Source organism: Neoarius graeffei, chromosome 19 (genome assembly GCF_027579695.1).
Source record: "Neoarius graeffei isolate fNeoGra1 chromosome 19, fNeoGra1.pri, whole genome shotgun sequence".
Lineage (NCBI taxonomy): Eukaryota > Metazoa > Chordata > Actinopteri > Siluriformes > Ariidae > Neoarius > Neoarius graeffei.
In genome coordinates, this window is record NC_083587.1 from 8372924 (window position 1) to 8385459 (window position 12536).

Here is a 12536-nt window from a genome sequence, read left to right on the forward strand (position 1 = left end):
TTCGTTTCCGTGTAAATCAGCGTTGTTCGAGGAGCGGGAACTCTGAGAAAAAGCGCTCTTTGCTTGTTATATTGTGTCTTTTCCCTGCACCGTTACCAAGGCGACGAGCTCCACTCAGGGAGCAGAGAGGGGAGGGGCTGCTCTCTCTCTCTCTCTCATGGTGTATAGCAGGGGTGCCCACAATATTTTGATTCGCGAGCTACTTTTAAAATGACCATGTTAATATGATCTACTCAGACTAGGTTGTTACCACTACTAGGCCTACTATGACTACTAGTACTACTACTACTAGGACTACTACTACTACTACTACTACTACTAATAATAATAATAATAATAACAATAATGACACTTGTTTTGATTTATAAACATTCACATGCAATTTGTTTAATAATATGCAAACATGCATACAAAAAGGTGACTGAAATCTACATTCAAATTATGTTAAATGCATAAGCTTTGTACTCCTAAACGTATTTTTGTTCAAATCACTGTTAACTTTTATAAACCGCAAACTACTAATATGTAAACATGGAACAAGCCCACTGTAAAAAAAAAAATGGGCTATGTTTAGAAAAAAAAGTTAAATGCATCCAGACAGGCATTGTAAACCCCAAAACATTTTTGTTCACATCAATTGACTTTTGTATAGCCTGCTAGACAGAGATTTGACATTTACAACAATTTTATATAAAAACATTTTTCCTTCTTTTATATTTTTTTCCTTCTTTCTTTTCTTTTTTTTTTTAACCGTGGAACTTAGCAACAGCACAACTTTAATACATAGCATACTGATGTAGGCCCTAAATCAGATCTTAATCCGATGATGATCGGCACTGGAGGGAGTCAGAGAGGGCTGCATAGTCCGGACAGTAGCTGCTGGTAGCGAGCCTCAAGCAGGCCTCGAGATGATCGTTGGACATACTGGAGCGGTATTTGGACTTAATGATCTTCATATGCGAAATAAGTGGAGCCGAACAATGCGGTTAAGGAGGTGGCACATTGCCGCATGTTCGGGTACTTCGCCTCCGTGAGTAAATTCCAAAACGGCCCATGCGCCCTGGACTTCAACTCGATGTCAGACTGCAGCATCAGCATCTCGTCTTCCACGGCAGACGTGTTCAGCTGAAACAGTGCCGCAACTTTTGAGGCGAGGGAATCCACCTCAGTATCTTCCCCGAATGGGTGGCACATGAATGTAGCTAGTGGCTTGAGCAAAGCAAAGTCTTGAAATCGCTTCTCAAACTCTGACTGGAGAATTTCAATCTGCTCAGTGTAGCGTGCACTGTTAAGTTGCGCAAACGCCCTCCCTTGCATCTCCAGCTCCGAGGCGAGGTTTCAGAAGTTTCCTAAATCACGGCGCTGCATCTTTGAAACCAGCAGTTTCATTTTGCTGGTTGTCATGGTAACCTAATGTAACAATTTTTTTGACGCAGCGCTCTGACATTTCGCTTCAGGGAAAAAGCGAATTTGTTTACATGTAAAAATGACCACAATGTTTTTTTTTTTTTTTTAATTTCATAACAAATATATTAATATTTACATATCAATCATGAGATCTACCATCCCTGCCTTCGAGATCGACCGGTCGATCGCGATCGACGTAGTGGGCACCCAGGGTGTATAGAGATCTTGCAGTCACGTGACCAGAAAGTACACAACCGCCATCTTGTCGGTCAAAAACACCGCTGAATACTGCTGCACTCGTGTACAGAATGGATCAATTTCAACCGACGGACTACACGGCTCATTTTTCTAATGAACAGATACAGTGGTGCTTGAAAGTTTGTGAACCCTTTAGAATTTTCTACATTTCTGCATATGATCTAAAACATCAGATTTTCACACAAGTCCTAAAAGTAGATAAAGAGAACCCAGTTAAACAAATGAGACAAAAATATTACACTTGGTCATTTATTTATTGAGGAAAATGATCCAATATTACATATCTGTGAGTGGCAAAAGTATATGAACCTCTAGGATTAGCAGTTAATTTGAAGGTGAAATTAGAGTCAGGTGTTTTCAATCAATGGGATGACAATCAGGTGTGAGTGGGCACCCTGTTTTATTTAAAGAACAGGGATCTATCAAAGTCTGATCTTCACAACACATGTTTGTGGAAGTGTATCATGGCACGAACAAAGGAGATTTCTGAGGACCTCAGAAAAAGCGTTGTTGATGCTCATCAGGCTGGAAAAGGTTACAAAACCATCTCTAAAGAATTTGGACTCCACCAATCCACAGTCAGACAGATTGTGTACAAATGGAGGAAATTCAAGACCATTGTTACCCTCCCCAGGAGTGGTCGACCAACAAAGATCACTCCAAGAGCAAGGCATGTAATAGTTGGCGAGGTCACAAAGGACCCCAGGGTAACTTCTAAGCGACTGAAGGCCTCTCTCACATTGGCTAATCTTAATGTTCATGAGTCCACCATCAGGAGAACACTGAACAATAATGGTGTGCATGGCAGGGTTGCAAGGAGAAAGCCACTGCTGTCCAAAAACAACATTGCTGCTCGTCTGCAGTTTGCTAAAGATCACGTGGACAAGCCAGAAGGCTATTGGAAAAATGTTTTGTGGGCGGATGAAACCAAAATAGAACTTTTTGGTTTAAATGAGAAGTGTTATGTTTGGAGAAAGGAAAACACTGCATTCCAGCAGAAGAACCTTCTCCCATCTGTGAAACATGGTGGTGGTAGTATCATGGTTTGGGCCTGTTTTGCTGCATCTGGGCCAGGACGGCTTGCCATCATTGATGGAACAATGAATTCTGAATTATACCAGCGAATTCTAAAGGAAAATGTCAGGACATCTGTCCATGAACTGAATCTCAAGAGAAGGTGGGTCATGAAGCAAGACAACGACCCTAAGCACACAAGTCGTTCTACCAAAGAATGGTTAAAGAAGAATAAAGTTAATGTTTTGGAATGGCCAAGTCAAAGTCCTGACCTTAATCCAATGGAAATGTTGTGGAAGGACCTGAAGCGAGCAGTTCATGTGAGGAAACCCACCAACATCCCAGAGTTGAAGCTGTTCTGTACGGAGGAATGGGCTAAAATTCCTCCAAGCCGGTGTGCAGGACTGATCAACAGTTACTGCAAACGTTTAGTTGCAGTTATTGCTGCACAAGGGGGTCACACCAGATACTGAAAGCAAAGGGTCACATACTTTTGCCACTCACAGATATGTAATATTGGATCATTTTCCTCAATAAATAAATGACCAAGTACAATATTTTTGTCTCATTTGTTTAACTGGGTTCTCTTTATCTACTTTTAGGACTTGTGTGAAAATCTGATGATGTTTTAGGTCATATGTATGCAGAAATATAGAAAATTCGAAAGGGTTCACAAACTTTCAAGCACCACTGTAACTAGATATATGTCTAAAATAAATGATCTACAGATTAGTGACCCTTATGGCTTACCGGACGGAGTTTTCACGACCGGATTTTGAACTGCCAGCGGAATACCCGGACGTGTATAATTACCTCATTAACTTTCCCTTGCTGTTCAGTGGTGAAGCACTGCGTGCCTATAAATCTCTGGACAGTTATCTTTACAGAAATTCAGGATTTGTCAGCGACTCAGATGTGGCATATTGTAAACAAGAATCCTCATTGGATGGGTAAGTCACTTAAGTATTGAGTATAGCACTGACCAGCCGATTATAGAATAGAATAAGGTAATTCCAGCTGTGATTCCAAATCGTCCGTCTTGTTTACATGGATCTGGTGTTGGAGAGGTAGGGGCTTAGCAGTGGAGGTTTGAGTGGCTGTTTTCTGAGCTTAGTCAACAGGTCGGCTCTGCCTGCAGCCTCGCTTTTGCTTCCGCTCCCGACGCCGCCTCCTTCGCTTTGCTTCCAATAACAATCCACGGAGACCCCGCTGGTCTCGCTATCTCATCCGGAATGTTGTGCATGCGATGGAAATCGCTACAAACCGTCATTTTCTGCTGGAAACCAATGCCCAGTAAGTCCATACGTTTGTAGTGGATATTGAAGTCCGGTACAGACGAACAACACGCAAAAATACATACAAAAAACATAAAAAACGTGCACAGGTAGGGAGAGCTTGTAGCCGCAGCCGTTGTAGTAGAATTGTATATAGTAGGGTTTTCCAGAAGAAAAGGTAGAAGTAAAAGCAGAAGTAGAACCAGAAGCAGAAGTAGAAGGCGGAATATGGCGTTTGACCGACAAGATGGCGTCAGTCACAATCTGGATTGGCTGTGACGTCACATGCAAGTGCTCCATTGAGCTGTTATATTTACAGAAAAATTCATGTTAAAAGGTGTCTCATGCTGCATCAGATTCATCAGAAGGTGGTAACTTAGGTGACCTGCAAGGAAATTCATTAAATTTTGTGAAATTATTCCTGTCTAAATATAGGTTATGGCAGCCTTCTTGAAAAAAAAATTCAAAAAAAAAAAAAAAAAGCCTGCCTACCGACCCTAGTTTTGAAATCTACGTAACCGGAAACACACTTTTTTTTTTTTGGCCTAAAGAACTGAAATACCATTTAAATCTGAAGAAAATAGCCTTCATGGAGAGTAACCTAGAAAAAACAAAAGAACTGACCAAGGAAGTCAGACGGCTAATAAAAAAGGCCCAACTGGATTACAAGGATAAGGTTGAAGGAAAACTGAAGACTGGTAATGCTAGAGATGCATGGAGAGGGTTGAACAAAATGATGGGTAGGGAGAAAAAACACATTTGCCAGTGTGACGAGGACCCTGTCCAGCTAGCAAACAATCTAAACAGATTTTACTCTAGATTCGATATACATGATTTTCAAAAAGAGTGTGACGCTGTCTGCACTGGTCTGATCTCTGACCCAATGATTATTCAAGAACACACAGTAACTTCCATACTCCAGAGGCTTAACCCTCACAAAGCCCCAGGTCCAGATGGACTCAAGGGGAGGGTGTTAAAGGAATGTGCGGCCCAACTAGGTCCAACTATCACCAAAGTATTCCAGCTGTTCCTGGACTGCAACTTCTATCCTCAAGCTTGGAAGACAGCGACTATCATCCCTGTACTTAAAACTCCCCATGCCAAAACAAATAACGACTTCAGACCCATTGCTCTCACACCCATCCTCAGCAAATGCATGGAGCGTCTAATTCGCAATGATCTGACCCGCCAGGTAGCAGGATCACTGGACCCTATGCAATTTGCCTATCGTACCAACAGAGGGGTGGAGGATGCCCCACACACCCTCCTACACAACATACATAGGTCACCTGGATAAACCAAAAACTCATGCCCGCATTCTCTTCATGGATTTCTCCTCAGCTTTTAATACTGTGCAGCCACACCTCCTCTTACAGCGCCTCTGTGACCTGAAAGTTAGTAGTGGCCTAGTCCTTCTCATCAGGGACTTTCTGAGAAACCGGCCCCAGCGTGTGTGTATTAACAACTGCCTCTCTGACTCTCTAGTCCTCAACACCGGTGTTCCTCAAGGATGTGTATTATCACCCCTGCTTTTCTCCATATACACAAACGAGATACAATGCAACAGTGATGACCTCTCCCTCATCAAGTATGCAGATGACATGGCCCTAATTGCTTGCCTGCGGGACACAGACAGCTCCCCCTACCTGCAGTACATCAACACCCTAGCTGCATGGTTTGATAGCAGCTTCCTGGATCTCAACGTCACCAAGACCAAGGAGATGTGGCTGGGAAGCAGCAAGAAGGGAGGCAACAAAGATTCTGGGCATGCCTTCAGGCCAATCAGCATGAAGGGTCAGGAAGTGGAGCAGGTCACTCAATTCAAATACCTTGGAACAATAATAGACAGTCAGTTACAATTTCAAGAACATGTGGACTATACATTCAAAAATGGGAGACAGCACCTGGCTCTTCTGAGGAAACTCAGGAACCTGAACACTAGTCAGCGGACAATGACCATGGTCTACAAATCAGTGACAGAGTGTGTGCTGACATTTAACATCGTGTCATGGTATGGGCACCTCTCTGTCAAAAAAAAAAAAAAAAAACCACTGGTACAGATCGTCAACCAGGCTGGAAAAATAATTGGACACAAACAATTGCAACTTTCACACCTATATACACAGGCTCTAACAAAAAAAGCATTTCAAGTCTACCAGGACCCCACTCACCCTCTACACTGTGCTTTCCAGATGCTGCACTGATCGCTGTCGAAGCGCGCAGAAGGTGTTAGTACGCCTGTCATTATAGTGCGGACTTTCTATAGCATAGAAAATCGCTACGTTTCAATTTGTGTAACTGAACTTGTTTCATATCACTGGTCATATAAACCTATGTAAACAGGAAAAACACGGAAGAGTTTGGTCGCATCTAACTACAGCCCCAAAAAATACCATTGGCCATGCTGAGCCTAGCTACATTGCTAACAGGAGTGACAGCGCGTCTGACTGACTGGGAGGTCGCGCAAAGCTCGGAGAGGTATGAAGCAGCTCGTCTCAATTCAGATAAGAGCATATTTCATTATGGAAGTACGGTGGACTGTTCCTTTAAGGGAACGGCCCTCTCCTGGCTCAGCTCTTATTTAACTGATCGCTATCAGTATGCTGATGTAAATGGTGATTTTTCTAGACATACTGCATTTTTTATATCTCAGGGCTTTACATTAGCACCCGCCAAATGCGGGTAAAATTCGGCTTTGGCGGGTAATAACTTTAGTCTCACTAGCCACTTTGGCGGGTGGTTTATTCTGTGGTATGACAATATATTTTAATTGTAGTTTTCTCTGAAGGCATCTGATATAATAAACACGTTGCAATGTAATATTACACACCTACAACTCCCATGAGCACCTGCGTAAACATTCTGACAACATGTTAGAATTGTTTAGAACGTTCGTTAACGTCTCAGATAAAATCAAATGATACGGTATCCTGCGGTTAATGAACAAAGCAACAAAGTTGCTGACGACTGACAAGCGCACTGTGTGGCAGCATATAGCTGGAGTTTCAAACCCTGCTGCTCAGGAAAAAAGGGGCAGAAATGAGCAGGGCCGGAGCAGCATTTTAAAAATCACCGAGGTCCGTGATGCGCAAAGCGCGCGCCGAAAAAGCTCGCCATATTTCAATGAGAGGGGTGAATTACACACCACACAAGAGATCTCATCTCATTATCTCTAGCCGCTCTATCCTGTTCTACAGGGTCGCAGGCAAGCTGGATCCTATCCCAGCTGACTACGGGCGAAAGGCGGGGTACACCCTGGACAAGTCGCCAGGTCATCACAGGGCTGACACATAGACACAGACAACCATTCACACTCACATTCACACCTACGGTCAATTTAGAGTCACCAGTTAACCTAACCTGCATGTCTTTGGACTGTGGGGGAAACCGGAGCACCCGGAGGAAACCCACGCGGACACGGGGAGAACATGCAAACTCCGCACAGAAAGGCCCTCGCCGGCCACGGGGCTCGAACCCGGACCTTCTTGCTGTGAGGCAACAGCGCTAACCACTACACCACCATGCCGCCCAGATTGGCTCGTTCATAGCAAAACCGAAAATACCATGTACTGCGAAGACTGCAGAAAGTCTGGCAAAGACAGGCACCAGTAATTTTAAACTCGAAACTATAAAGGACCACGAAAAGTCAAATGCACACATCGGTACTATAACATCAAAACCGGCGAAGACGGCTGGTTCACTACAGGACAGCATTGCTTTCAGTCCCTGGCTGTCATGAAGTCGGCTGAGCTGGAGAGGATGGAGCTGCCGTTTAGAAACGTTCAGGTGATTGTAAAGAAGTTGATCTCGCCCCAGCTATCAACTTATGACCTGCTGGAAGCCTCAGGTCACGAAGACCATTTTTCATGGACCATTCAGACTCATCTGATGATGAATGTAATGAGGACATTTAATGTCTCTCTCTACACATGTTCACACACACACAATTAATAGATAATACATAATATACATAATAATACACATAATACTTGCATATCAAAACATCAAATGTTTTTCAATGATAAATGTTTTGAATTGGACTTTTAATATTAGAATCAGTTCAGTTGTACTGAATGTTATTTTTCATATACGATTTCATATTGAAAGGGGCTTGAATTTGAGTTCAATAAACAGAATACTCTGCTTATATTTTTGTCTGAATTGGTTCCATGTTTTCATAGAGGGAGCTACCTTAACAGCACTGAATACTTGAGTGCTACTGTACAGATACATTATACGCTGCCATTCATAATTAAATCTAGATCTTCCGAACTTTAACGTATCATGGTGAAGAAAAAACTGCGATTTCCTGGCAACAAAATTGTGGCTAGTGAAAAGGCTGAATGGCTAGTGACTCAGGAAAACCACTAGCTACAGTGGCCGGTGAGCAAAAAAGTTAATGTAAAGCCCTGATATATATAAAACCAACCTCTGGGTGATATTATTCATAAACATGATATTAGTTTCCACTGTTATGCTGATGACACATACAGGTCCTTCTAAAAAAATTAGCATATTGTGATAAAGTTCAATATTTTCCATCAGTTATTTAAGAAAGTGAAAATGTTATATATTATAGACTCATTACACATAAACTAAAATGTTTCAAGCATTTTTCTATTTTAATTTTAATCAGTATGGCATACAGTACAAAAACATTAAAAAAAAAACATCTCAAAATATTAGAATATTTCATTTCGAGTTTGAGTAAAACAGTATGAACACAGTGTATCTCTCGGTCTAGTTCAGTACACACAACCACAATCATGGGGACGACTGCTGACTTGACTGTTGTCCAGAAGATGATCACTGATGCCCTCCACAAGGAGGGTAAGCCACAAAAGGTCATTGCTGAAAAGGGTGGCTGGAAAAGGTGCGCAAGCAACAGGGATGGCTGCAGTCTTGAGAGGATTGTCAAGAAAAGTTGATTCAAGAACTTGGGAGAGCTTCACAATGAGTGGACTGAGGCTGGTGTCAGTGTATCAAGACCCATCATGAACAGACATCTTCAAGAAAGGGGATACAACTTTCGCATTCCTAATATCAAGCTACTCCTGAGCCAGAGACAATGTCAGAAGTGTCTTATCTGGGCTAAGGAGAGAAAGAAATGGACTGTTGCTCAGTGGTCCAAAGTCCTCTTTTCAGATGAAAGTACATTTTGCATTTACTTTGGAAATCACGGTTCTAGAGTCTGGAGGAAGAGTGGAGAGCCACAGAATCCAAGGTGTTTGATGCCCAGTGTGAAGTTTCCACAGTCTGTGATGATTTGGGGTGCCATGTCATCTGCTGGTGTTAGTCCACTGTGTTTTATCAAAGGCAAGGTCAATGCAGCTAGCTATCAGGAGATTTTGGAGCACTTCATGCTTCCATCTGCTGAAAAGCTTTATGGAGATGAAAATTTCATTTTTCAGCACGACCTGGCACCTGCTCACAGTGCCAAAACCACTGGTAAATGGTTTACTGACCATGGTATTACTGTGCTCAACTGGCCTGCCAACTCTCCTGACCTCAACCCCATAGAGAATCTGTGGGGTATTGTGAAGAGGAAGTTGAGAGACACCAGACCCAACACTGTGGATGAGCTTAAGGCCGCTATCGAAGCATCCTGGGCCTCCATAACACCTCAGCAGTGCCACAGGCTGATTGCCTCCATGCCACGTCGCACTGAAGCAGTCATTTCTGCCAAAGGATTCCCGACCAAGTATTGAGTGCATAACTGAACATAATTATTTGAAGGTTGACTTTTTTTGTATTAAAAACACTTTTTTTATTGGTCAGATGAAATATGCTAATTTTTTGAGATAGGGATTTTTGGTTTTCCTTTACTTTTTTGCCAAAATCATCAATATTAAAACAATAAAAGGCTTGAACTACTTCAGTTGTGTGTAATGAATCTAAAATATATTAAAGTCTAATGTTTATGAGTACATTACAGAAAATAATGAACTTTATCACAATATGCTAATTTTTTGAGAAGGACCTGTAGTTGTACGTCTCTGCAAAACCAGATGAGAGACACCAGCTTAATAGAATTGAGGAATGTGTGAAGGACATTAGACACTGGATGCTTATTAAATTCCTTCTGCTTAACTCTGACAAGACTGAAGTACTTGTACTTGGACCACATGCAGCTAGAAGTAAGTTTTCTGATTCCACAGTGACTCTGGATGGCCTTTCTGTTTCTTCACGTGCAGCAGTAAAAGACCTCGGAGTGATTATTGACCCCGGACTTTCATTCGAAACTCACATCAATAACATTACCCGGTTAGCTTTCTTTCATCTCAGAAATATTTCTAAGAAAAGAAATTCAATGTCATTACACGACGCAGAAAAATTAGTTCATGCTTTTGTTACCTCCAGGTTGGATTATTGTAATGCCTCACTGTCTGGATGTTCCAAGAAGTGCATAAACAAGCTCCAGTTAGTTCAAAATGCAGCAGCAAGAGTCCTTCCTAGAGCTAGAAAATGACCCCATCATCCCTGTCTTATTCACACTGCATTGGCTCCCAATCAAATTTCACATTGATTGTAAAATACTATTCTTGACCTTGAAAGCACTGAATGGTCTCATGCCACAGTACCTGAGTGAACTTCTGCTCCTCTATGACCCACCACGCCTACTTAGATCAAAAGGTGCAGGCTATCCCGAGTGGGCTGCATCCCACTCGGGAAGGTGCTGCTCTCATTTCCTGCAGCATAGGTCATAGTCTCAGAACAGGCCTAGTTAATTTCTGACAATCCAGAGCCAAGGCCAGGGAGCAGACGAACTGGCTAAACCGACTGTCTGCTAGCTGCACAGAGTCGTCACTCAGGGTCCACTACATCGAGACTGTATCTGTTCCTCGAGCTCAACAAAAAGGTAAAAAATTTTCAGAGAGTTTGTTCCAGTAACCTAATCAATATAAAATTAGATTATACTGACTGTACAGCTGCTGCCAGCACCTTTGATCTAAAGGTGGGGCTATTAAATATTAGATCTCTTACATCTAAAGCGCTAATGGTTAATGAACTCATTACTGATCAGGAGTTTAATGTACTTTGTTTAACTGAAACATGGATTAAGCCAAATGAATATATAGCATTAAATGAAGCGAGTCCTCCTGGATACAGTTATATACACCAGCCTCGTCTAACTGGCAGAGGAGGAGGCGTTGCGGTTATTTATAACAATTATCTAAGTGTAACACACAAACCTGGTTATAAATTTAATACATTTGAAGTTCTTCATACTCATATAATGTATGTAGCCTCAAAAAATAAGTCTACCCAGTTAATTCCATTGCTTATTATTTACAGGCCCCTGGGGCCATATTCTGAGTTTCTTTCTGAATTTGCAGATTTTATCTCAGATCAGGTTATTTCCTTAGACAAAGCTTTAGTTGTCGGAGATTTTAATATTCACTTCGATAACCCAGAAGACCCTTTAAAAACAGTGTTTGTGTCCATCTTAGATTCAGTCGGGATTAAGCAGAATGTCATAGGACCGACCCATAATGGTGGTCACACCCTTGATCTAATACTAACATTCAGATTAAACGTAGACAATATAGTCATACTTCCACAGTCTGAAGTTATCTCAGATCATTATCTCATCTCATTCAAACTATGTCTGAGTAATAATATATGCACCTCACCACGCTACTGTATTAAACGTACTTTCACGTCAACTACTACACAGAGCTTTATAAATGATCTCCCAGAGTTGTCAACTTTGATTGGGTCACTGTCAGCCCCTGCAGAACTCGATCAGGCAACTGAATGCTTAGAGTCAACATTCCGCCATACTTTAGATAATATAGCTCCTCTACAAAGGAAAATGGTCAGAGACAAAAAATTAGCACCCTGGTATAATGATGACACTCGCACATTAAAACAGACCACTCGAAAATTGGAACGTAAATGGCATCAAATAAAATTGGTAGTGTTCAAATTAGCTTGGAAGGAGAGCTTCCTGAAGTATAGAAAAGTTCTTAGTGCTGCGAGATCAACATATTTCTCCTCCCTAATAGAAGATAACAAAAATAATCCGAGATTCCTATTTAATACTGTAGCAAAATTAACCAGGAATAAGTCCACTATAGACACATGCACACCTGCAGTATGTAGTAGCAACGACTTCATGAATTTTTTTTAATGACAAAATTGAGAATATCCAACAAAAAATTCAAACTACTAATTTAAGGTCAGACAATCAAAGTGACCTTGTAGTTAACTATATAACTGTATCAGATCATCAGTTAGAATGTTTTACTCCCCTTAAAGAAACGGAATTACTTTCATTACACTGTGTGCACAATTATTAGGCAAGTTGTATTCCTGATGATTAATTTTATCGTTGAACAAATACAGTGCTCTCAGTCAATCCAAATTGTTAATAAACCTAAAACCAGAATGATTAACAAAGGAAAGGGGAGTTTAGGCCTTCTCAGGGGAATATATAAGTGTGCACAATTATTAGGCAACATTTAGTGTGCAGAATTATTATGCAACTAAATGAAAAGCTTAAAGTTTCCCATCTCACTTGTTTATTTTAATTTTCAGTGTAACAAATAAACAACTCAGAATTAACAAATAAACACTTCT

General features: G+C 41.4%; 1 protein-coding gene across 1 annotated transcript in view; it reads right to left on the minus strand.

The window, feature by feature from the left end:
• LOC132867697 (zinc finger protein 883-like) overlaps positions 1–12536 on the minus strand; it is a 57878-nt gene that overhangs the window by 19473 nt on the left and 25869 nt on the right. The gene's annotated exons all lie outside the window — the stretch shown is intronic.